This window comes from Medicago sativa, chromosome 8 (assembly GCF_051527215.1).
Source record: "Medicago sativa cultivar Bolivia chromosome 8, Bolivia_mono, whole genome shotgun sequence".
Taxonomy (NCBI): domain Eukaryota; kingdom Viridiplantae; phylum Streptophyta; class Magnoliopsida; order Fabales; family Fabaceae; genus Medicago; species Medicago sativa.
The window spans coordinates 82,789,189-82,812,380 of NC_140756.1; the positions used below are offsets into that span (position 1 = coordinate 82,789,189).

The following is a 23,192-nucleotide window of genomic DNA, read 5'->3' on the forward strand; positions in this document are numbered from 1 at the left end:
CACAAATTACACTCAGTCAAATAATTCATCAATCACACTTCGTTAAATAAAGCACGCAAAGAACAGTTCTAGATCCTCTATTAATATTATAGTATTAAAGTAACAACAACCTTGACACTTCCTTTTAATATAATAAAACGTATACTCTAAGATTTACTACTCAAGAGATCAAATGAACCAAATACACTCATTATTTATTTTTTTCTTAATTAAGCTTGTAAAAGCCATGGACTTGTTCTACACCTTTCATAAATATTTACATGTCCCACACAATTCATATAAATATATTTTACAAGAACCATATAGGCCATGACACTACTTATATTAGTATAAGCACTTAACACAAGAACAGTACCTATATAAACTAAACAAGGACGGTACATATAGATATGTAAAAGCATATAGTATAGGAACCTTGCAAATAGACTGTACCGACAACAAGTATAATAAAATAAATTTAAGGGTAGTACTTGATAAATTTTATTTGACACCTTGAAAAAAATTATTCTTTGTCATCGTCAACTATTTCATTCCACCACTCTATAATTCCTCATATAATTATCTTATACTTCTTTAACTAATCTGTGATTTTAGACTCGTCATGTAATCACACTATTTACTCTATTAAGGGCTTCTCGTATTAACCTCAAGTCACTTGATATTTTCCCACACCGTTATTACTATCTCTAACCTTATCGTTTTTCTTTAACTCATACCTTCAAATATCTCATAGACACGCATTAAAAAATAATATAAATAATTTTCATAGTAACAATGATCTCTATAAAAAGCACCAAGTCTATAATATATTATTGTAACTATTATAATTTCATTTCCTCATTGTACGTGTATATTTATATACACTCATTTTCTCAATTCTAATATCAATAGCTAGATGTACATATAATAGCTAGATGTACATATAATTACCAATATAGTGAACAGTCCAAAAAGTAGCACTAAATAATGAGTTCAGGATATAATTCGAAGAAAAGCTTCATATTTATAAAATACGGCTTTCAACTACAATCTGCTACCCACACAAAGAATAATTCATTATCTAAAACATTAAACCATAACATGCATTTTAGTAGTTGTTAATCTTAAAGTTGGAGACATAGAACATGGGGAGAACATATAAGATCATGAGTGCAAGCTATATACAAACAACTTCCCACAAAGACACAACTAATTCAATGGCCTAATGAAAGAAAAAGAAGAACAACAACTACGGTGGTGTACGATTCTCAATTGGCATGGCAGTGTTAATTTTAATTATTGAAAAACTCAATTCATCACTAACAGTGGAAACAACATATGACACGGCAATAATAGAAATCCACAAATTTAACCAAAAAGGTGCAGCAATAGTGAATGGATATAGTACCAGCAATGAAATTGAATGAATTAAATAAGAGGGATAATTTGGAACTAGAACTAAAAAAATAATGGTTCACGGCTTGGATTATATATCATATTTATATGACAACATATTAAATTGAGATTCAAAGTAAAACAGGTCTACGACTAGCTAGTGTGTTGGGTTTCATGCTATATATCAAAACAGTTCTCGTCATATAGATAAATAAATGAATAAACAAATTAAAACATATCATAGATGCATATAACATGAACATTATTCACACTTAAAATCTGATAGATAAACAGGTCAGTGACATATGACATGGCGAGCATCAAACTTATAATTAAACACGAATATAGCATGACAATTCCAAAAGCATAAACAAGTTAATGACATAGCAGGGCGTGAAACATATAACGTCACAATTCATACACGAAAATCAAACACAAAAGGACACAAATTTAATCATAGATTCATCAAAGGAATAAGAACAGAGTGAAAATTAACAACCCTTCACTATCCACATGATTATACAACCCTTACGATGAATAGAGACTCCCCATACAAACTCATCCTAAAGCATGTTAGATGCAATCTAATGATTCACAGACCTAATATTAGTGAAAGATAGTCTCACCCTTACCTTAGATTGTTTTTCCGAAATCAAAAGCAGCGTTCTTCGTTCCTAGGGTTCTCTCTCTTTGAGTTCTCCTCTTTCTCCTCTTTCTCCCAAAAAGTGGTCTAACGTAAAAACTCTTTCTAACCTAAGCTTCCTTATTTATAATACAAATCACTCTTCCTAAATCTATAACCTAAGCTTCCTTATTTATAATACAAATCACTCTTCCTAAATCTATTTAGGCCCAATAACTTATTCTTCCTTCTATTCTAACCTCCAATTCTACTTACACTAATAATTCTCATATTCTAATAATTAATAGAATAATGCCACAAAATAAAATACCTGACACCTTATATATATAAATAAATCACATAAATAGATTCTAACTTAATAAAAATAATTAAATAAAAGGAGGGCGTTACAACTCTCCCCAACTTAAAAGAATTTCGTCCTCGAAATTCAAAGCACAAGAGAAAATAAATTTAATTTGGCTTTAGCATCTTAAACCATATATGTCAAAATAGAACTTCAAACAATACACAAAAATCACATCAAAGTTAGTCGGTCGGACATGATCACATAATAAAACATAACTACTAACTAGAAAACATGACGCCGCGACACAACGACTCATCTACTTGGCCGGACGGACCGACCTCGCTCGATACCAATTGTAACACCCCGTTTTCCCAACGTAAAAATTTCATAACAATTATCGAGTTTTTCATCACAAAACGGAATGTCACATTTCTTAAAAATCATAAATGGAATAAATTAATATTTATCCTTCAAAATTCAATCAACAATTAATTAATACTTTGCAGCGGAATTATTCATCATCTAAATAGTCTTTGGCACGTAGGCCTCATCATAAAAGTCTCATAAATCTTAGTTCAAAAATAATTCTTAAACTTCAAAAGCAATACGTAAAGGAACAGAAAATAGTATTAAAATCCCCATCCCGTTACGTATCGAGCACCTAAGGACCCAAAGGAGAGATAGTCACCCACGACCGCGGCTTATCTTGATTACCCGCAAGTTACCCATACGAAGAGCAACATTTTCAAGCGAAGGGGTGAGATTTCTCAAACAATAATATTAAGTATATAAATCATCATTTACATTTAACAACACAAACTTCATATAATTCATCAAATTAATGGAAATACAACATATCACAACAAGCATCATCAATAGTGTATATAAAAAGAATACACATAGCAACAAATATAATCATCTTCGGCAACAAGGAATAGCAACAACAACAACTTCGTTATCAACAACGACACCGATAATTCGACAATGCGACAATGCAACTCTTAACAACTTAACAACTTAAACCATCATGAAACTTCTTGATATGCAAATGCATGTGGTATCATTCGGCAACGTAAATGAGCATAATTAGGCTCTTCAACATGTGAGCATAAAGGCTGCCGGGCTTAAAGCCCCCAACGTAGTTTGAGCACAAAGGCTGCCGGGCCTAAAGCCCCCAACTTTAATGAGCACAAGGCTGCCGGGCCTAAAGCCCCCAACTTTAATGAGCACCAAGGCTGCCGGGCCTAAAGCCCCCAACTTTAATGAGCACAAAGGCTGCCGGGCCTAAAGCCCCCAACTTTAATGAGCACAAAGGCTGCCGGGCCTAAAGCCCCCAACTTTAATGAGTATGCATGGACTCAACATCTTACATCTTAGACATCTTGAACTTCTTAAACAACTTATATGATCCCAATATTTTGGACAACTTCTTACGACTTCACAACTTAGACCGACACTTACAACTTTATGACCTTAATGGTCAACAAATGTTAAAAACGGCAACAAGTGCGGCATATAACAACTCTTATATAACACATCTTTAAATCACACAACTTCAAATAGCACATCTTCATATAACTCATCTTTAAATTACACATCTTTAAATCACACATCTTCAAATAACACATCTTTATATAAGACCTTTCTTTGAATCACACATAGTCAAATAATTCATCAATTACACTTTGTTAAATAACTCATCAATTACACATCGTTAAATGACATATCAATTTCACATCATCAAATAATTCACAAATTACACTCAGTCAAATAATTCATCAATCACACTTCGTTAAATAAAGCACGCAAAGAACAGTTCTAGATCCTCTATTAATATTATAGTATTAAAGTAACAACAACCTTGACACTTCCTTTTAATATAATAAAACGTATACTCTAAGATTTACTACTCAAGAGATCAAATGAACCAAATACACTCATTATTTATTTTTTTCTTAATTAAGCTTGTAAAAGCCATGGACTTGTTCTACACCTTTCATAAATATTTACATGTCCCACACAATTCATATAAATATATTTTACAAGAACCATATAGGCCATGACACTACTTATATTAGTATAAGCACTTAACACAAGAACAGTACCTATATAAACTAAACAAGGACGGTACATATAGATATGTAAAAGCATATAGTATAGGAACCTTGCAAATAGACTGTACCGACAACAAGTATAATAAAATAAATTTAAGGGTAGTACTTGATAAATTTTATTTGACACCTTGAAAAAAATTATTCTTTGTCATCGTCAACTATTTCATTCCACCACTCTATAATTCCTCATATAATTATCTTATACTTCTTTAACTAATCTGTGATTTTAGACTCGTCATGTAATCACACTATTTACTCTATTAAGGGCTTCTCGTATTAACCTCAAGTCACTTGATATTTTCCCACACCGTTATTACTATCTCTAACCTTATCGTTTTTCTTTAACTCATACCTTCAAATATCTCATAGACACGCATTAAAAAATAATATAAATAATTTTCATAGTAACAATGATCTCTATAAAAAGCACCAAGTCTATAATATATTATTGTAACTATTATAATTTCATTTCCTCATTGTACGTGTATATTTATATACACTCATTTTCTCAATTCTAATATCAATAGCTAGATGTACATATAATAGCTAGATGTACATATAATTACCAATATAGTGAACAGTCCAAAAAGTAGCACTAAATAATGAGTTCAGGATATAATTCGAAGAAAAGCTTCATATTTATAAAATACGGCTTTCAACTACAATCTGCTACCCACACAAAGAATAATTCATTATCTAAAACATTAAACCATAACATGCATTTTAGTAGTTGTTAATCTTAAAGTTGGAGACATAGAACATGGGGAGAACATATAAGATCATGAGTGCAAGCTATATACAAACAACTTCCCACAAAGACACAACTAATTCAATGGCCTAATGAAAGAAAAAGAAGAACAACAACTACGGTGGTGTACGATTCTCAATTGGCATGGCAGTGTTAATTTTAATTATTGAAAAACTCAATTCATCACTAACAGTGGAAACAACATATGACACGGCAATAATAGAAATCCACAAATTTAACCAAAAAGGTGCAGCAATAGTGAATGGATATAGTACCAGCAATGAAATTGAATGAATTAAATAAGAGGGATAATTTGGAACTAGAACTAAAAAAATAATGGTTCACGGCTTGGATTATATATCATATTTATATGACAACATATTAAATTGAGATTCAAAGTAAAACAGGTCTACGACTAGCTAGTGTGTTGGGTTTCATGCTATATATCAAAACAGTTCTCGTCATATAGATAAATAAATGAATAAACAAATTAAAACATATCATAGATGCATATAACATGAACATTATTCACACTTAAAATCTGATAGATAAACAGGTCGGTGACATATGACATGGCGAGCATCAAACTTATAATTAAACACGAATATAGCATGACAATTCCAAAAGCATAAACAAGTTAATGACATAGCAGGGCGTGAAACATATAACGTCACAATTCATACACGAAAATCAAACACAAAAGGACACAAATTTAATCATAGATTCATCAAAGGAATAAGAACAGAGTGAAAATTAACAACCCTTCACTATCCACATGATTATACAACCCTTACGATGAATAGAGACTCCCCCATACAAACTCATCCTAAAGCATGTTAGATGCAATCTAATGATTCACGTACCTAATATTAGTGAAAGATAGTCTCACCCTTACCTTAGATTGTTTTTCCGAAATCAAAAGCGGCGTTCTTCGTTCCTAGGGTTCTCTCTCTTTGAGTTCTCCTCTTTCTCCTCTTTCTCCCAAAAAGTGGTCTAACGTAAAAACTCTTTCTAACCTAAGCTTCCTTATTTATAATACAAATCACTCTTCCTAAATCTATAACCTAAGCTTCCTTATTTATAATACAAATCACTCTTCCTAAATCTATTTAGGCCCAATAACTTATTCTTCCTTCTATTCTAACCTCCAATTCTACTTACACTAATAATTCTCATATTCTAATAATTAATAGAATAATGCCACAAAATAAAATACTTGACACCTTATATATATAAATAAATCACATAAATAGATTCTAACTTAATAAAAATAATTAAATAAAAGGAGGGCGTTACATATTGTATCTAACATCGCATCACCAACATCTAATTCTTTTAACATTTATTCATCTTCTTCCCTCCTCATCTTCATCATCATCTTCATACATTCATAAAAAACTTCAAATAAATAAAAATAACAACTTGTTAAGAATTCAATTCAATCAACCACAAAAACAACAACTTCAAAAAATATTACTCCTCCAACGAGACACCATCAACCACGCTCCTATAAACTTTGAAATGGATTTGTGGAACACAACCGCAATCATCGAACAAAAGAATCACCAATTCCTTGTCAACAAGCTTCGAATAAATTTTTAAGGTTTTTGCATTTCTTCCATAGCCAATCAACCCAGAATCATCTCTATGGATACCCTAAAAAACAAGACTTTCCAAACCTAGTTCCATATCCTAAAGCCACGTCATCCACTTCTCATCTTTCTCAAACTGGATACCACCGACACCACCATCCCTCAATTTCACCCACCACAAATTACGCCACAAAAACATCCGAACAAAGCGTCTTCGACAAAATTCCGGCGTGGTAGGATGATCGAGAATGCAAGTAAATGAATTCCTCGACGGCCGTAACGCATTCATGAAACCCTCACTCACAAAATTCACAAAATTCGGCTTAAAGGCACCACCACCGTAATCCCTCTCAAAAACCGCAACAAATTCCATCGCTTCTGTTGTCGCGGTAGATGGAGAAACCAATGGCGTGCCGACGGAGGGAAGCGGTGGATGATGAAAGAACACCCCCGAGTTTATCCGCTACATCGGACATTTTTGCTTCGATTTGGTTAAATATGAAGTGAAAACCCTTAACAACAAAGATTCGTAATTGATAAGAAGATGATAGTAACAAACGGTGAATTGAATTAGATTGGAATTTGGAGGAGGAAGAAGAAGAAGGGTTTGTGTGAATCAATTCATTGAATTGGGGGTTGTGTGAATGCAATTCATTTTTGGGTTTTTTTTCTTGTGTTTTTTTCTTTTCTTTTCTGGATTTTAGTTTTAAATTTATATATGAAAGATTAATTTTTGGGTGATGAATTGATTTTCATTTTTGGGTGTGAAATTAATTTTTATTTTATGATTGATTTTTTGGATTTTTTTCTGGGGTATATAATGAAGGATATGTTGAAGATGAAGAAAATTTTAAAAATGGGGGAAGGATTGTTGTTTGTTTTTGAATTTTTAGATTGAAGAATTGTCGTTGTTGATGATTTCGGATTTGTTGTTGTTGTTGATGAAGATGAAGAAGAACGTGAGGGGAGAAGATGAAGAAAAACAAAAAAAAAAAAATTGTGTTGATGGCTCACCTTACATACAATGGTCCTGCAATTTAATGGCTGAAATCATATACGAAATATTAGGCATTAAAAAACTAACGGACATGGATCAAACTGATTGACGGAGCATATTTAAGGGACCAAACGGGAAAATTTTAGAATTAAGGGACCAAATCGAAAACAACAAATAAGTTAAGGGATCATTTATTTAATTAAGCCAAATTTTTATGTTGGGAAAACGGGGTGTTACAGTTGAAGATTGTGCCTTATCCAATATTAAATTGCATGGTCACCCATTTACGTGGATCAAGAGTCCGGTACCAATCGAGTGCCGGAAGAAAGATTGGATATGGCCGTGGGAAACTACGAATGGTTGCAATGTTTTCCGAAGTCAAACTTACAAACTTGCTTACTTCTCACTCGAGATCACACTCCAATATGCTTGATACTATACCTACGGTTCGTCGAGGTATAATTATTCTTTTAAATTTGAAAATAGTTGGCTCCTAGAGGACGATATTGAGGAGGTGGTGGTGGATGGCTGGGGTGCTACTAGGGGTTGGAGCTCGGTGATAGAGTTGTGAATTGTTCTACGAAGTTGCAAAGCTGGGGTAGGAGGAAGAGAGTTCGGTTTAAGGAAGAAATTAACCAATGTGTTCATATATTAGAGGAGCTTTGTGCCCGGCCGAATGGTATGATGCGTACAAAATATGTCGAAACTCGGGGGAAGCATGCTCGACTACTTGTACAAGAGGAGGCCTTTTGGAAGCAAAGAGCGAAAATGCACTTGGTTGAAGGAAGGGGACATGAATACTAAGTTCTTTCATACATCTGCGGTAGCCCGTGGCAAAGTGAAGAAGGTTAGTAAGCTCCGAACGGATGATGGAAGGATTGCTACGTCTCAAGAGGATATGTGTATCGTGGCACAAAGTTATTTTGAGTAACTATTTGCTTTGCGAATGCGGAGTGTGCATGAACCGGTGTTGGATTTGATGAGTCGGTGTGTGTCGATGGATGACAATATAATGCTTACAACACCTATTACAAAAGAATAATTGCGTCAACCCTTTTTCGAAGCAACCGGACAAGTCCCTGTGTCCGGTATGGTTTTAATCCGGCATTTTATCGTAGATTTTGGCATGTGTGTGGTGATGATATTTTTCAGCAGTGGTTTCTTGGTTGGATCGCGATTACTTCCCTTCAAACCTTTCGAAACAAATATATGTTTGATTCCGAAGTGCGAAGACCCGGATAGTATGAAAGATCTTAGGCCTATATCTCTTTGTAATGTGTTGTATAAGATGGTGTCGAAGTTGCTCGCTAATCGACCGAAACCGAAACGATGTTTGGATAAATGTGTGTCGAGAGGAGCGGTCAACGTTTGTTGAGGGCCGCTCAATATTGGACAACACGTTAATTGCTATCGAGATAATCCACTCAATGAAGAGGAAGACGAAGGGATGGAGTGTGCTTATGCGAAAGTCCGAGGTGTGCTTATGCGAATGGGGTTCTTCGTAGTGTGCTTATGCGAATGGGGTTCGGTGATAAATGGATCCAATGGATGATGATGTGTGTTAGTTCCGTTACTTATTCGGTGCTTATGAACTTTGACGGGGTGGGGCCTATTGTACCCGGCGAGTGAGGGGTTGCGCCAAGGTGACCCGTTATCACCATATTTATTCATATTGGTGGCCGAGGGCCTCTCGACTCTAATACATAGGGCTATTAATAGAGGTGCTATTCATGGGGTACAAGTATGTCGTGGCGCACCGGTGGTGTCCCATCCGTTGTTTGCGTACAATTGTTTCTTGTTTTGCGGGGCCAATGTGGTGGAAGCACAACGTTTACTCACTATTCTTAAAATTTATGAGGTAGCATCCGGACAAGAAATCAACTTATCAAAGTCCGAGGTGTTTTTCGCCGCAATATGAGTGAGGCGGCGCGAAGGATTTGTCACACATTATTGGTGTCCGACATGTGATGGGTACCGGAAAGTATTTAGGGTTACCTTCGATGATTGGTAGAGATAAGAGGTCCGTTTTTTCTTTTATCAAGGATCGTATTTGGAAACGAATAAATGCATGGAGGGGACGAAGCATTATCGAAGGCGAGGAAAGGAAGTTATGATCAAATCGTGTTACAATCTATTCCAAAGATACATAATGAGTATTTATCTTTTGCTGAATTCAATTATAGATGATATTGAAAAGATGATCAATGCGTTTTGGTGGGGAGGAAGGAGTAACAACCGAGGGATTAAATGGATGGCATGGGAACGTGTGGCATGACCCAAAGAATTTGGTGGAATGGGATTTCGAAATTTCAAAGCTTTTAATCTTGCTATGGTAGCTAAGCAAGGATGGCACTTTCTGTCTAAACCCGAATCGCTGGTTGTTAGAGTCTTTAAATCGAGGTACGTTCAACGTTCCTCGTTTTTGGGTGCTACACTCGGACATAACCCGAGCTTTGCTTGGCGGAGTATTTGGAATTCGCGTCGATTACTTTTATATGGATGTAGGTGGACAATTGGAAATGGGCAGCAGGTCGGCGTGATAAAGGATCCATGGGTTCGAGGTGGTCATGGTAGCCGGATTCAATCCCCACAAAGTCGGGGTGTGCATAGTTTGCGTGTGTCCGATTTGATAGTTGACGAGGAACAAGTTTGGGATATTGATAAGCTTGAATCTCTGTTTCCGGATGATATGGTGCAAGCTATTCTCGACACACCACTCTTTGCGAAGTTCGGAATGATAAAATAGTGTGGATGATGGAACGTAACGGGAGGTATACTCGTTAAGACTGGTTATAAACTTGTTATGATGGAGTTGTTACATACCGATCGGTTCCATGTTGAAGGAGAGTGTCATAGAATTTGGAATGTGAATTCCCCTCACAAAGCACGTAATTTGTTATGGAGGATTTGCGAGAGGGTGTGTTCCGACGCGTCTCCGACTACAATCACGACATGTACAATGTGAGGTGATATGTCCTTGGTGTGATACGGATGTTGAGGATGATTGACATGCTTTTGTGGGTTGTATGGTGGCGCGTGAGTTGGTATTGGGCGGACCTTTCGACCGTGCCGCAACCGCGAGTTGGAACCGATAGCGGTTTGGCAGATTTGGTTTTTGATATATGTCGTTCCGAAAGCCGAGACATTGCCGGCTCGGGTGGCTTCACTTCTTTGGCAAATTTGGGCTGCACGTAATGATGTCATTTGGAATGCCGCTCATCATACTTCAACAAGCATTGGGAGGACGAAACTAGATGCATGGCGGCAATGGCGGGAGGTTCATAAACATCCCCCACAACCGGTTGTGCAACACGGGCGAGAATAGAGTGCAAGGTAACAACTCGGTTTGGGAGAAACCACGCGAGACATGGTTGAAGTGCAATGTGGATGCTGCGTTCCATGACCGTAACCAAATTACATCTTTTGCGTGTTGTGTTAGAGACTCCCGCAGTAATTTATTCGGGCTCAAACGAAATGGCGGCGGACAAATATGACGGTTTTGGAGGGGGAGGCGGTAGCCTTACTCGAGGCTCTTCACTTTGCCGATGCGAATAGATGGGACCGGGTTGTCTTCGAGTCGACTCATCTTCTCTAGTGCAAGCTCTATCGTCTCCGTGCCGGGGTGATTCGGAATTCTATGCTATTGTTTGTAGTATTATTTATCAATTATCTTTACATTCCAACTTCGAGGTGAAGTTTGTTAGGAGACAAGCGAACATGGTTGCTCATAGTTTAGCTAGGGCGGTACGTTCTTGGGCTAGTCACCGTATTTTTGATCTTATCCTTCTTGTATTGAACATTGGATGATTAATGATAATAGTTAACTTTGTTTCGGTCAAAAAAAAAACTCCGTTGTGTTATTTTTATAATTTTAAAAGTTTTAGGATAAAGGTATAAGTATAAAATTAAGGTGATTCAAAATGACAATATTAAAAGATTTGTGTCAAATTTAAAATTTCAAAAGTTGAGAACCAATTTCAAAATATATTGATTTTTTTTTTAAATTAGGAACAAATTTATTTTATTTTTGAAAATATAGGGATCGATTTCAAAAAAAAAAAAAAAGTCCCCGTGAGCTTAGCTCGGTTGGTAGTTGGTAATGACAATGCATAATATATGAAAGGTTCGGGATTCGAATCCCGTACACCACAAAAAAAAACTAACTAATACAAAAAAATTGAAATAATATTATTAAAATAATTTTTATAATTTGTTTATAACGATATTCACATTATGTAGAGTAAAAACGAAATTTCAAATTTTTAGTTTTTAAGTTGTATTCCATTCAAATTCATCATCCACGCAATGAAATTTTTATAAAAGAATTTTGAATTACTTTTTTTTTTATAAAATTACCTCAAGAACATGGGGTATTTTAATATTAATTTGGTCTAACAACAAACCTTCCTATTTTTAGTAAATTTAATAAAATATTATTTTTTATTTTCTATTTTTTTATTATTATGGAAGTCATATTTTACTAAAAATGGCAAAGACCCACTTTTTTAGAGGTCCATGTTAGATACAGCTTCAAACATCTATTATAGATTAAAGTAGTAACAAACCGAGTAAACAACCATTTTTATCCTCAAAAGTGAGCGCCGCTCTCACTATAGTTTCTAAATGTATTGAAATTGAAAACACATATCTTATACTTTTTTTGTTAGTAATTTTAAGGACTAAATTATTGTGAATGTGTTCGCTATTTTTAAGGACTAAATTTTGATGCTTTTATAAATTATTGTGACAACGCCTATATTCAAGGACTAAAATGGTTATTCATCCAACTAAGGTAGATATACATATGCTAAACATATCTGATAAATAAATCAAAAGATTAAGAATTATACTGCAAAGCTGAGTGGTATACGTGGTAAGTGACCTAACATAAACTGATCATCTGCACCATTCAATGATGTCAAACTGTATCCACCATTATCTTCTTGACTTCATCCACTAAAACTCTAAAAGTGATAGCACAGAGAAACATAACAATGAGAAAGCCATGTTTTGGGGATAAAGTCTAATAACACAGATGTTCAGTGAAATACACATGAATTAGAGTTCAAGGGCGCGCAACACACACATTGCATGTGTGTGGTAGGGTATTGGATTAAGAAATTCTGATACCTAATAAGGAACATTGCCTAATTATTGATGAATATAATAAACACGATGAGATTGGAAATGGAAAGATGCATATATATGTATACTTGTGGGAATCAAGAAGTGAAAGATGGGACTTTGAAATATTGTCAACTAGTGGCTTGGATTTATTCTATAAGATGGACTCATCTTATAACAATTTTTTTCTTTTACCTATGTGCGTGTGTTTGTGACTTTGTGCTCTTTTTCCTCCTCATCTTGTATTCTATTTTTCAAATTTTGCTTCGGATAGTAAACTTTTTGATCATCCCAAGTTTGGACGTCAAAATGTCAGGACAAGAACAAATTATTTTATTCAATAAACAATCAATTTAGTTAATAAATTATCACACCAACAGTCCTTCAATTTAATATCTTTTAACATAAAAACTGATCGTACCTTATCATAATGATAACATCCGGTATGGTTGTTCTAGGCGTTTGAAAGCTTGGACTCGAACGGCGGGGATGTGTACTGCGGACACTCTCCGACGCTTAAGTCGGTAAGAGCTTAAGAATTGGGAGTTAGGGTAGAAGAATACCGTCCCTTTGGTGATTGTGTAAAGTCCCCTTATATAGTGAGGAGATGCAAGAGCCGTTGTAAGACACACGGTGGCGCTTGACGGTTACGAAATCGTGAGAATCGTAACCGTCGAGGTAAGATTCTCGGACGTGTGTGGGGGGGGGGGGGGGGACGTTCTTGTTTAGTTTGAACGGGTTTCTTGAGGTGCTACGAGCACCCACCTCATGGAGAAGGGGTGTAGTGATAGTAGATGCCAAGACGCGCGGGATTTGGGTCTTTCCGGATTGGGCCTACGAAATGGGCCTTAAGTACCTTTGCTCGGTCCGAACAAAAACTAAATCGACGGTTTTTTTCCTTCATAATTTTGGATTGAATAATTGGCTTCAGATTTAACATTCAAATATATATAAAAGAAAATAACAGAATAGACGGCAAAGAAGCGACAACAAGCTTCGTCGCAAACCCTTTTTGGATGGAAAAATCAATCATTTTGAAAACAACATCCATAGACCTAGGCCACAAAACATTGATAGGCATAACCCTTTGGACTTTTTGTAGAAGATCAACAACTTATGGTGATAGGAAGCCAAAAATATCAAACGAAAATAGTATAAAAGTATGTTGATTGTCACAACACACTTTCTCATGTTTGATCACTTTGCTTGAAACTTGCATAAAAAAAATAGAATTCTTTGAATGGAATATTTGGCCTTTTTGAATGTTGAAAAAAAATTTAGATACCATTGAAATCCGAGAAAACCCTAAAAAAAATCTTGAGGTAATAGAGAAGATGTAAGATGGTAAAAGGCCATTGCATACGTTAAAAGGGGTGACCCTTACTTGGTCATTTCTCCTAAAGGTAATTGATCATGAATGCTCGGATATAAAAGACAATTCAAGCCTCTAAAATTGATGACCCACCCGATTAGCTTTTCTAAAGGTGGTTGATCAACACATGCCTTAAAAATTGAAACGATGCTCAAGAATAAGGGGGTGCAAAAAGCTTGCATTGGTTTTTTGAAAATAAATTTCTTTTAGCCAAAAATCTAAAATATTGACATTTCTATTTATGCAAGTTTCCACAAGATAAATGAGATCATGAAAATAAAGTTATAATTGAAAATATTGCTAGGACTTAATCTTTGAGAAATTAAAAGGAATCGAAATCACCTTTTAAGGTGAATGCCAAAAAAAAAAAAAACCTTAAGGAATTGAAACTTATAAGAACATAAGTGTGTTTGGATGAGGTAATTTGGAAATTTTAAAGAATTTAAAATTCTAGGCAATTTACCTCAAAGTATTTAAATTCCCTCATAATATTACATTTCCTCAACATTACATTACATTCCCCCATCCAAATAATGAAATTCATCTCAAAGTATTTGAATTTTCTCATAACATTATATTCCCTCAAAACATTCCGCCATCCAAACACACTCTAAGTTTCTAATTTGGAACTTAATTAGGATTAAAAAATTTATGTTGTTTTATATCTAAAAAATTAAAGAGATCTAAATATCTATCTAGATTTTAAAATTATTATATGATTTTTTTTCCAACACTAATAAATACGTTTTCTATATATTTGTGACCAAATAATCATTGAATAATTTATTTTTCATACCTTTGAATATGTGATTTTTCATAAATAAAATTTTCAATATTTTTCATATGGAGTCAATGCTTAATTTTTAATAGAACATAAATAAATTTATCGAATACTTTACAACAAATAATTCAATAGGGGCATTTGCCCCTAATGTAATTTGAATAGATTTGTGTCTGATTTAGTGTAATGCTTCTTTAATGAATCACATATGAGAAATCGACTTATAATACACTTTGTAAGTGCCGCTAAATAAGTCACAATGATAGACTTTCTCTTAAATTCCTAGCCATGTTGCTATGTTTTCTTAGTGCTTTTTCAATTTTGGCATATGATTACTTGAGCTTGACTAATCAAGGTGACACTTGTTATAAGCATAACAAGACCAAATAATAATATGTTTATATATATGTATTATGGGTATGAATGTTTGAACTTGGCCAATTAAGGTGATAATTGATATTGACATTACAAGATCAAACAATCATTTAGTTATAATAAAGTCTTTTTAAAGGAATTGAATAATTATAACTTTATAATTCATAATAATAAAACGTCAATTTTTGTTGAAAGACAAAGGTATGCCAAATCTTTAAAACGTGAAGGTGAGAAAAACACAAGAAGGGGAGTTGAATTGTGTTGGTTTTTTCAAAACTTTTCTAAGTGTTTATGCATTGGTCAAAGTACGATGGATTCGTAGTCCGACTCGAGAGTCTAATTAGCGGATATATCACAGAGAGAGAGAGAGAGAGAGAGAGAGAGAGAGAGAGAGAGAGAGAGAGAGAGAGAGAGAGTAGACACAAAGCAATTATACTAGTTTCTTCTACAATCTAAGAGTAGTCCGGTCTAGAACTTCAAAGGAATTTTCACTATAATCACACAAGATTACAATTGCTCAAGGACACAACCAAGAGACTTCCAAATGTTCGAGCACAAAAGCAAGAGACTTTTAATGCTTAATCACAACCGAAAGAGATTTCTAAGAGTTTACAGATAAACATAGTTGTTCTTACACTTGATATACAATCGTAGGTGTAAACAATACAAAATAGAACGAGACTCTTAAACTTTGAATTTCTAAGATACGAAACTTTGATAAGAAATTCTTAAGTGGTCTATGCGCTTTTTGATTTGATAGAGTAAGGGCACATTTAAAATAGTAGAGTCTTGTTGTTGTTCTTCAAGTCTTGACTTTTTATATATGCAAGGATTTGAGAGAAGTTAGAGAGGAGTGCCATCGCATTAAGATTCGTTGAGATTATTCAAATCAAGGACGTTGGGCCATTGCACGATATGGATAATGTTGTTGATTAGATTGAAATTCCTTTGCTAAAACCGAAATTATCCGTTCATTCTCTTTGTCCTTAAAGTTCTTTGTTTGTTTCTACACATGGTCGAAGAAGACAAATTGTACTATTAGAGTCTTTATATGGACAACTACATAAGAGGACAAATCCGACGTGGCTTATGGGTCCCTCGAGATCTTATGTTCTTCGAGTTTGGAGGTCTTCGTAGTCCGATGTTATTCGAAGTCGATGCGGATCTTCGGCTTCGAGTAGCTTTGTTTCTTCGATCCAAGGTGTTGCCTTCTGGTTGACCTTTCTTCAATTCTTCTACCATAGTTTTTTAGTTTCTCTTTGTGCTTCGATGCTCTTATACATGTTCAAACTTTGTTAAATTGTAATTTATACTTCTACCATCAAAGTGTTCTTTAATACTTAGTTATCAACAAAACTCCGGAGGAATTGTACAAACCAATTTTGTTCCAACAAAATGAAACAAATATTTCATAACATCAATATGCATATCTAAAAAGCAAGTGCTTGATATGCTTCTAAAGTTGTTTTTTCTTTTAAGGAAATTAACTATTTTCTTTAATAGTTTTTTTATTTGATGAAGTAATTTATTTAGTTTGGTACTAGTTTATGAGCACGATTTCATATATTTTTGCTTTATAATTAAGTTGAAATTTTGAATTATTTATGTATGTCTAGTAATATATAAGTATATAGGTCATGTATATTTTGTCAAAAAAAATGTCATGTATATAATTAATTTAATATGAGGTAAATTTGTACAATAAACTCATAAATGTTTATGAGTTGATATATTCTACCTTAACAAAACGGGTTGACGTAAAAACACAAGTCTAGCTAACAACCTTGATCTAGAGATTTTTTATTCTTCCTTCTCTCTGTACACTATTCGGCCCTCTTATGAACCAAAATAATATCGTTAAAAAAACCAGTAAAAAAACATAATCTTTTCACCATTATCCAAAATTGAAACTTGGCTGCAACAAAGACTACAACAGGCTCACTCAGACACACAATCACATGGTAATTAAAAACATACATTTCCATGCGAACCAAAACAAACCAATCAACTTGCTCCGTACGCTACAAAAGAAAACAAACTGAATCTCAAACTGATATAACCGGGTGTCTGCTGCTCAAGAGGTGGACCTTTACACCTCTCATTTCATGTTTTCTACTTTTTATTTTTATAACTATTATTTACATTTTTGCTTTGGTTACTATGATTTTTATTTTTTCAATTAAACCATAATTATATGATCATAGAATGGAATAAAAACATGTGTATACGTGGGGTTGGTGAAGAATTGATATGGAGGACCCATTTGAGCGCCGACTGGGACCCACAATGCCGCAACCCACCATATTAACATCCAAGCACGCACATGATCATGATGTGATGATAATGTTTATGTTATCGTTTGTTACATGTTTTTTATGTTATGATAGCAATAGCATGATAATATATACTACCATACAACTAACCCAATCGCCAACAAAATTGTGGGTGTAATTGTATGGCTCTATGCTTTATGTCATCATGTCCTATCCAACTCATTCATCACCGTCACACAGTACATTTTATGGTCCTGCGTAGTATAGTTCCCAGATTGGACGGGTTCGGTTTAAATTACTATATCATATATACGTTGGTGTATAGTAAAACTTTAAACATTTTGAAAATTTAATGATATATTTCCACACCGCATAATAATATATCTTATCTTATAATTATTGAGTAACCTTTTACTGAATACGTATACATTTTATATATTCAATGTTAGAGTGAAAAATTATGTTTTGGATTGACCAACATATACGGTATACCAATGCTCAACGATCTGTCTAATATTGAGCAGAAGTTTAATCTCGAAGAGGTTCAAAATGTATATTGGGTCCAATAAACCCTCTATTGAATAGAGGGTCATTTATGTGATAACCTAAGCGCTATCTACACCACTCCTTCATCAAGGAAACACCAATCATACACCCCAAAGGTCAGAAGGTTAAGATTTTTCATAATTCGTAACGCTTCTAACCATTGTGACTCTTTAAATGGTCGTCGGTTATGAAATCTCGACAATCATAACAGCCTTCCAATGTCTTCTCACCATTATTCCAAGAGGCTTTGCACCGACACATATAAAAGACGACCTTCATCGTCGCATAAGTTACATACTCTTTCTATCTAAAACCTCTCTTTTCTCTTATAACTTCAGTGTTGGAAATTGGAATCTTTGCAGGTACCCCCCACCCACCCAATAACTCGCCTTACAATTGTTGTTTTTCTCTGGACGTCGTTCTTCTGATCAACACAAATCAGTGACACTACTTGTGGAAAACTTCCTTGTGTTTTCTTTTAAAAGATCAATACTTCACAAAAATTTCAAAAAAGCATGAAAACTCACATGCTTAAGCTTAACGATGGGCAAATCCACCCGAAAAGCGCCTCACGGACCAATAACGCCAAGAAACATGAACTTCGGCATCTTTGTCAAAAATTTCGTGAAGGATCTTATGATGTTATAGTCATGCCTAAAAAATTAGAATACAAAATTTGACCTGTGAATATATGTTTACTCATAAAAAGTTGCAATTTTGCACGTTTTCGTTGAAAATCAAAATTAATTGAGGCGTCTTTGAAATTCTATGAAACTTTACAAATTCATCCTACGTGTGCTTATAGATGTCCAACAATCATCTCAAAATCCAATTTCTAGGTCGAGATTTATGTTGTTTTGTTTTTTATTTTTTGGCACTTTAAAACTGTTGTAGGTTTTTTATTTTTATTTTTCTTGTTGTAGGTTTTTTTTTATTATTATAAAATGCGTTGGTTTACTAAAAAAATATGAGTCCATCTTTAGACATATTTTTATGTCCATTTTAGAATGCCCCATACATAAATACCTTTCGAAAGAAATTATTTAAATCTTCAGTTACATACACACACATATATAACTTCTATTACTTCTATATGCATGCAATTATTTTATTTTATTTACATGGAAACTTTTGTATTAAGAATAAGAAATGTAATTTTTTTTTTAACAATAAGAAATGTAGGCATGTGAATATATGAAAAGTTGAATTGCTGATAATGGACATACTTTAGGCATAATAATTTTTTGATACATCTAAAATGGCAAAAGTGCAGATAAAAGTGAGTGCATTTGTAATTTTGAGCCAACATTTGGCATTAAAATCTCAACCACTTTATAATGTGTACATCTTGATTTGTGTAAGTAGCTAGTTGTAGATGTGGAGCACATAGTTGAAATAGCTCCAGGATGTATAAGTAGAATAATTGAAAAGACACCTCTATATGGAAAAACAATCTTGGGCTCTACCTTTTTTATCCCATTTCTTTAGCTAGGATGAGTTAATTAAAAATACAAAAAATAAGCATCCATCCATCGTCCTAGCTTGGACAGCCTCATATGCCAACCATATTGTAACAGCTACAGATGAATTATTCTTTTTTCATATAAAACATATGCATTACAGCAAAATAATTGATTATCATGACCTGGAATTGTAAATATATGTGGTTGTCAATTTATTTAATTTTCATAAATATTAAAAGAGAAACAAAATTAATACATATAGAAAGATTGGGGACCATAAACCACCCATACTTTAAATCTACAGAAAATAAAATAAAAAGAGATCATGCTCACATGGTTGCATGTGAAGGGAATGGGAAAAGGTTTATGCAAATATTTACAACCACCTCTAAATATCTCATTTTCCTACAACAATTACAATATTTTCTTTTTCTTGATTTGTCTTTTTTAGGAAGATTATTGTTCTTTACCAATCTGACGTGTTTCTATTGTGACCCACTGCGCACTCACCGGGAAAGTAAGCCAATTTGAAAGGTAAATAAATTGCACCTTTGTTATTGTTATTGTTATTGTTAAGTGATAGTGAAATGAACCCTACACCCCCTACCCCCACTCCCCACCCCCTCTCTATTTTCTCTTTATAAAGCTGGTAGATTGATATTATAAATGGTAGAGTGGTCCATAAGAACTTTCAAGGGGCATATGGTTATTTTTCTTTCTCAATTCTCAGTTTTACCTTCTCTTCTTCTCTATATATATCTCTACCAAGTTTTTTGCTCATTATAAGTGCTTCTTCAACACAAGCTAATTAACTTAGCTTAGAGATTTGAGATCCGAGGCTAATTTTGGTTTTCAAGTCCTGGTCATGCTTTTCCACAGCTTTCTTGAACTTCTTTCGTATCTTAAATCTGTTTTCAAGATTAAAAGCCCTAGAAGCTCAAGAAAGCTGTGGGAGAATATGGCAATTCAGGCTTCATATTGGCAGCTAAAAGCCTAGCTAGCTCCTCTTGCAGATGCATAATTCAAGGTAACTCAATTTCCTCTTTTTTCATGCATATTCATCTTTTCAACTCTTTATTTATATATCTATTTCTCTTTTGCAAGAATTATGGTCTTGTTATATTTCAGATTTAGTTTATGAATTTTTACATAGATTTGATGCATAATTCTGTAATTTGATCCTGTTAAATTATTTTCTCTATGTTTTATTAAAGGAAAGAAAGAAAATAATACTCACTTTAACTGAATTATTACTGGTCCTGTTTTTTCCTGTAAGAAAATGGGTAGGGTAGGGTCTATACTCTACAACACTTGTTTTTCTGTTGGTTCTTTGAATGAGCATGACAATGTGGTTGTTTTGAACATGAAAATCATAAACACAGAAAAAAAGAAGATTATAAACAACTTTTTGTTAAATTCAGATAGTATACACGTTTGAGCCATGCAAGATAAGAGGCAGTAGAAGATTACAATTTAATTTAATTTTTTATTTAAAAAAAAAAAGTATGTAGTAAAATTTAATGTTTCCTAGTTGTCTGTGTAGAATTGGTGAACTTTCCAATTAACTAATGTACTAGTAAAAAACTGATTCATTCAATCAAATGGTGAAAGAAAGAAGAAAAAAAGTAGTATTGTGTTGCAGAGAAGATTCCCTTGTTACTTTTCCATTTTATCATTAATGATGATAGTTCTTCTTGTTGCCCTTTTAGTTTAATGAATCAATATCTTCTCCTACATTTCTGTGAAAAAGGTTAACCTTTGTCACTACATGACATCATTTTTTTTTTTATTTTAACCACTCCTCTCTCTCTCTCTCCTGACATCATTTGGCGTATTGATTTTAACCCTTCTCTCTCTCTCTCCCTCTATTCTGTCTGTAAAATCTGAATGTCTCTTTCTCTCTAGAAATCCAAGTTGGTGCTGAAATCTTGGGTAATTTATTAATCATACTTCATGTCTCGTCTTTGTTGTCACTAGGTTTTCAACCTTATTATTACAGTTTTACACACAAATTCTCATGGTCATATTTCTACATTATTGTGAAAAGTCAATTTAACCTTCCTCTTATTGTCTGTCACGATTCATTGAGATTCGGTCTTTTTTGTTTCCATTAGTTTAAAAATTTGGAAAAAAAATTGAGTTTCCATCTAAAATAATTAAGATTCTGGGGATTTGTGACACAAGATATTGTGTTAGCAGTGAGGATTGAGGAATTGTTGTTATGTAGTATATAAAGAAAACGAGACATCACAAAAAGAACCTTTACCAAATATATAAGGCATAATTTAACATTTGTATAGAATATGAAGAATTAGCCTAACGTGGTGGAACACGTTGCTCTGATAGGAGTAGGACCACAAAGAAATCTGATTAAATCAGGCAGGGCACAGAGGCATGGCACTTCTGTGCATCATCTTATACAAAGGATACGATTAGTATAAAGATAGATACCTAGTCTGATGATGTACTAATAGTTAAATTGGGAAAAAAATCTCCACTAGTAAAAAAATCTTTATAATCACGGTAACATTTTTAAACAAGTTTTTTTTTTTTTTTTTTTGAGGTATTTTAAACAAGTTTATGTAAATCAAACTTTTTGAATTAACCTTTTTTGTAAATTCATTTAAAATTTCAAAAACAAGTTTATCTGCCATTTTTTTTGTCAAACTGTCTACAGTGTCAGTGCATGCATGATTCCATAAAAATATGATAGTGCATGATTCCATTGCAGTTAAGATTTTTGACCTTATTAATCCATCCAAGATATTTCCACGATTTAGGTCATTTGAATCTGTTATGAGGCTAATCTTCCGGTTTGCAATTAGAAATTTGTTTTTTATTCTTTACTAAAGCTAGAATACTTTAGTGATGTCAATTAAATCCATAAAATTGAGAAAATTGTGTATATGTAAAAGCTGTATTTTAGGCCAATTATATTTTACAGCATTGATTCAGGGCAATAGTGGAAATTTTGAACACGGGCACACGAAACCAATTGAGTATCCCATGAAATGTAACAGGTATGTGAATTGTGACACGACATGAAGCAGAGAGACAGAGATATAGGTAAGTGATGATAGATGCACGATGAAGCTTTCAACTCAATAACATGAACTGAATCCTGAACCAAATTTTCATAGTACGGAGTTATTCTTGCTTTTTGAGTTTTTGACACCACTGTTGATTTCACATCTTGTATTTATTTTACATAAAGAAGTAAAGAAAGAATGTGGTAGTGCATATATTTTGTTATGTCGGGGTACGTGTCAGTTGCCATGCAGTGTTACTAAACTCATGTTGTTTCTGGCCAATGTTAACCTAAATCTCACTTAACAAGAATTTAATTGGACTATGGTCAATATTGGGCCTCATGGTTATGATAGAAAGGCCTCCTCACTTAATTTCCACCTCAACAAAGGTGTAAATGTTCGGATTCAAGCACCTAAATAAAATATTCAATATTGTCAACAACAACAGCAAAAACAACCTCTCAACAAAAAAGAA

General features: G+C 33.8%; 1 long non-coding RNA gene across 2 annotated transcripts; it reads left to right on the plus strand.

The window, feature by feature from the left end:
• The first annotated feature begins 20,359 nt into the window (after positions 1 to 20,359).
• LOC146902288 (uncharacterized) lies at positions 20,360 to 22,940 on the plus strand. Of its 2 annotated transcripts, none has more exons than XR_015022044.1 (2): positions 20,360 to 20,715; positions 22,644 to 22,940. It is a non-coding gene; the product is annotated as an uncharacterized LOC146902288 (long non-coding RNA). The 2 variants fall into 2 exon arrangements; XR_015022043.1 differs by having other exon boundaries at positions 22,709 to 22,940.
• The last annotated feature ends 252 nt before the right edge of the window (positions 22,941 to 23,192 follow it).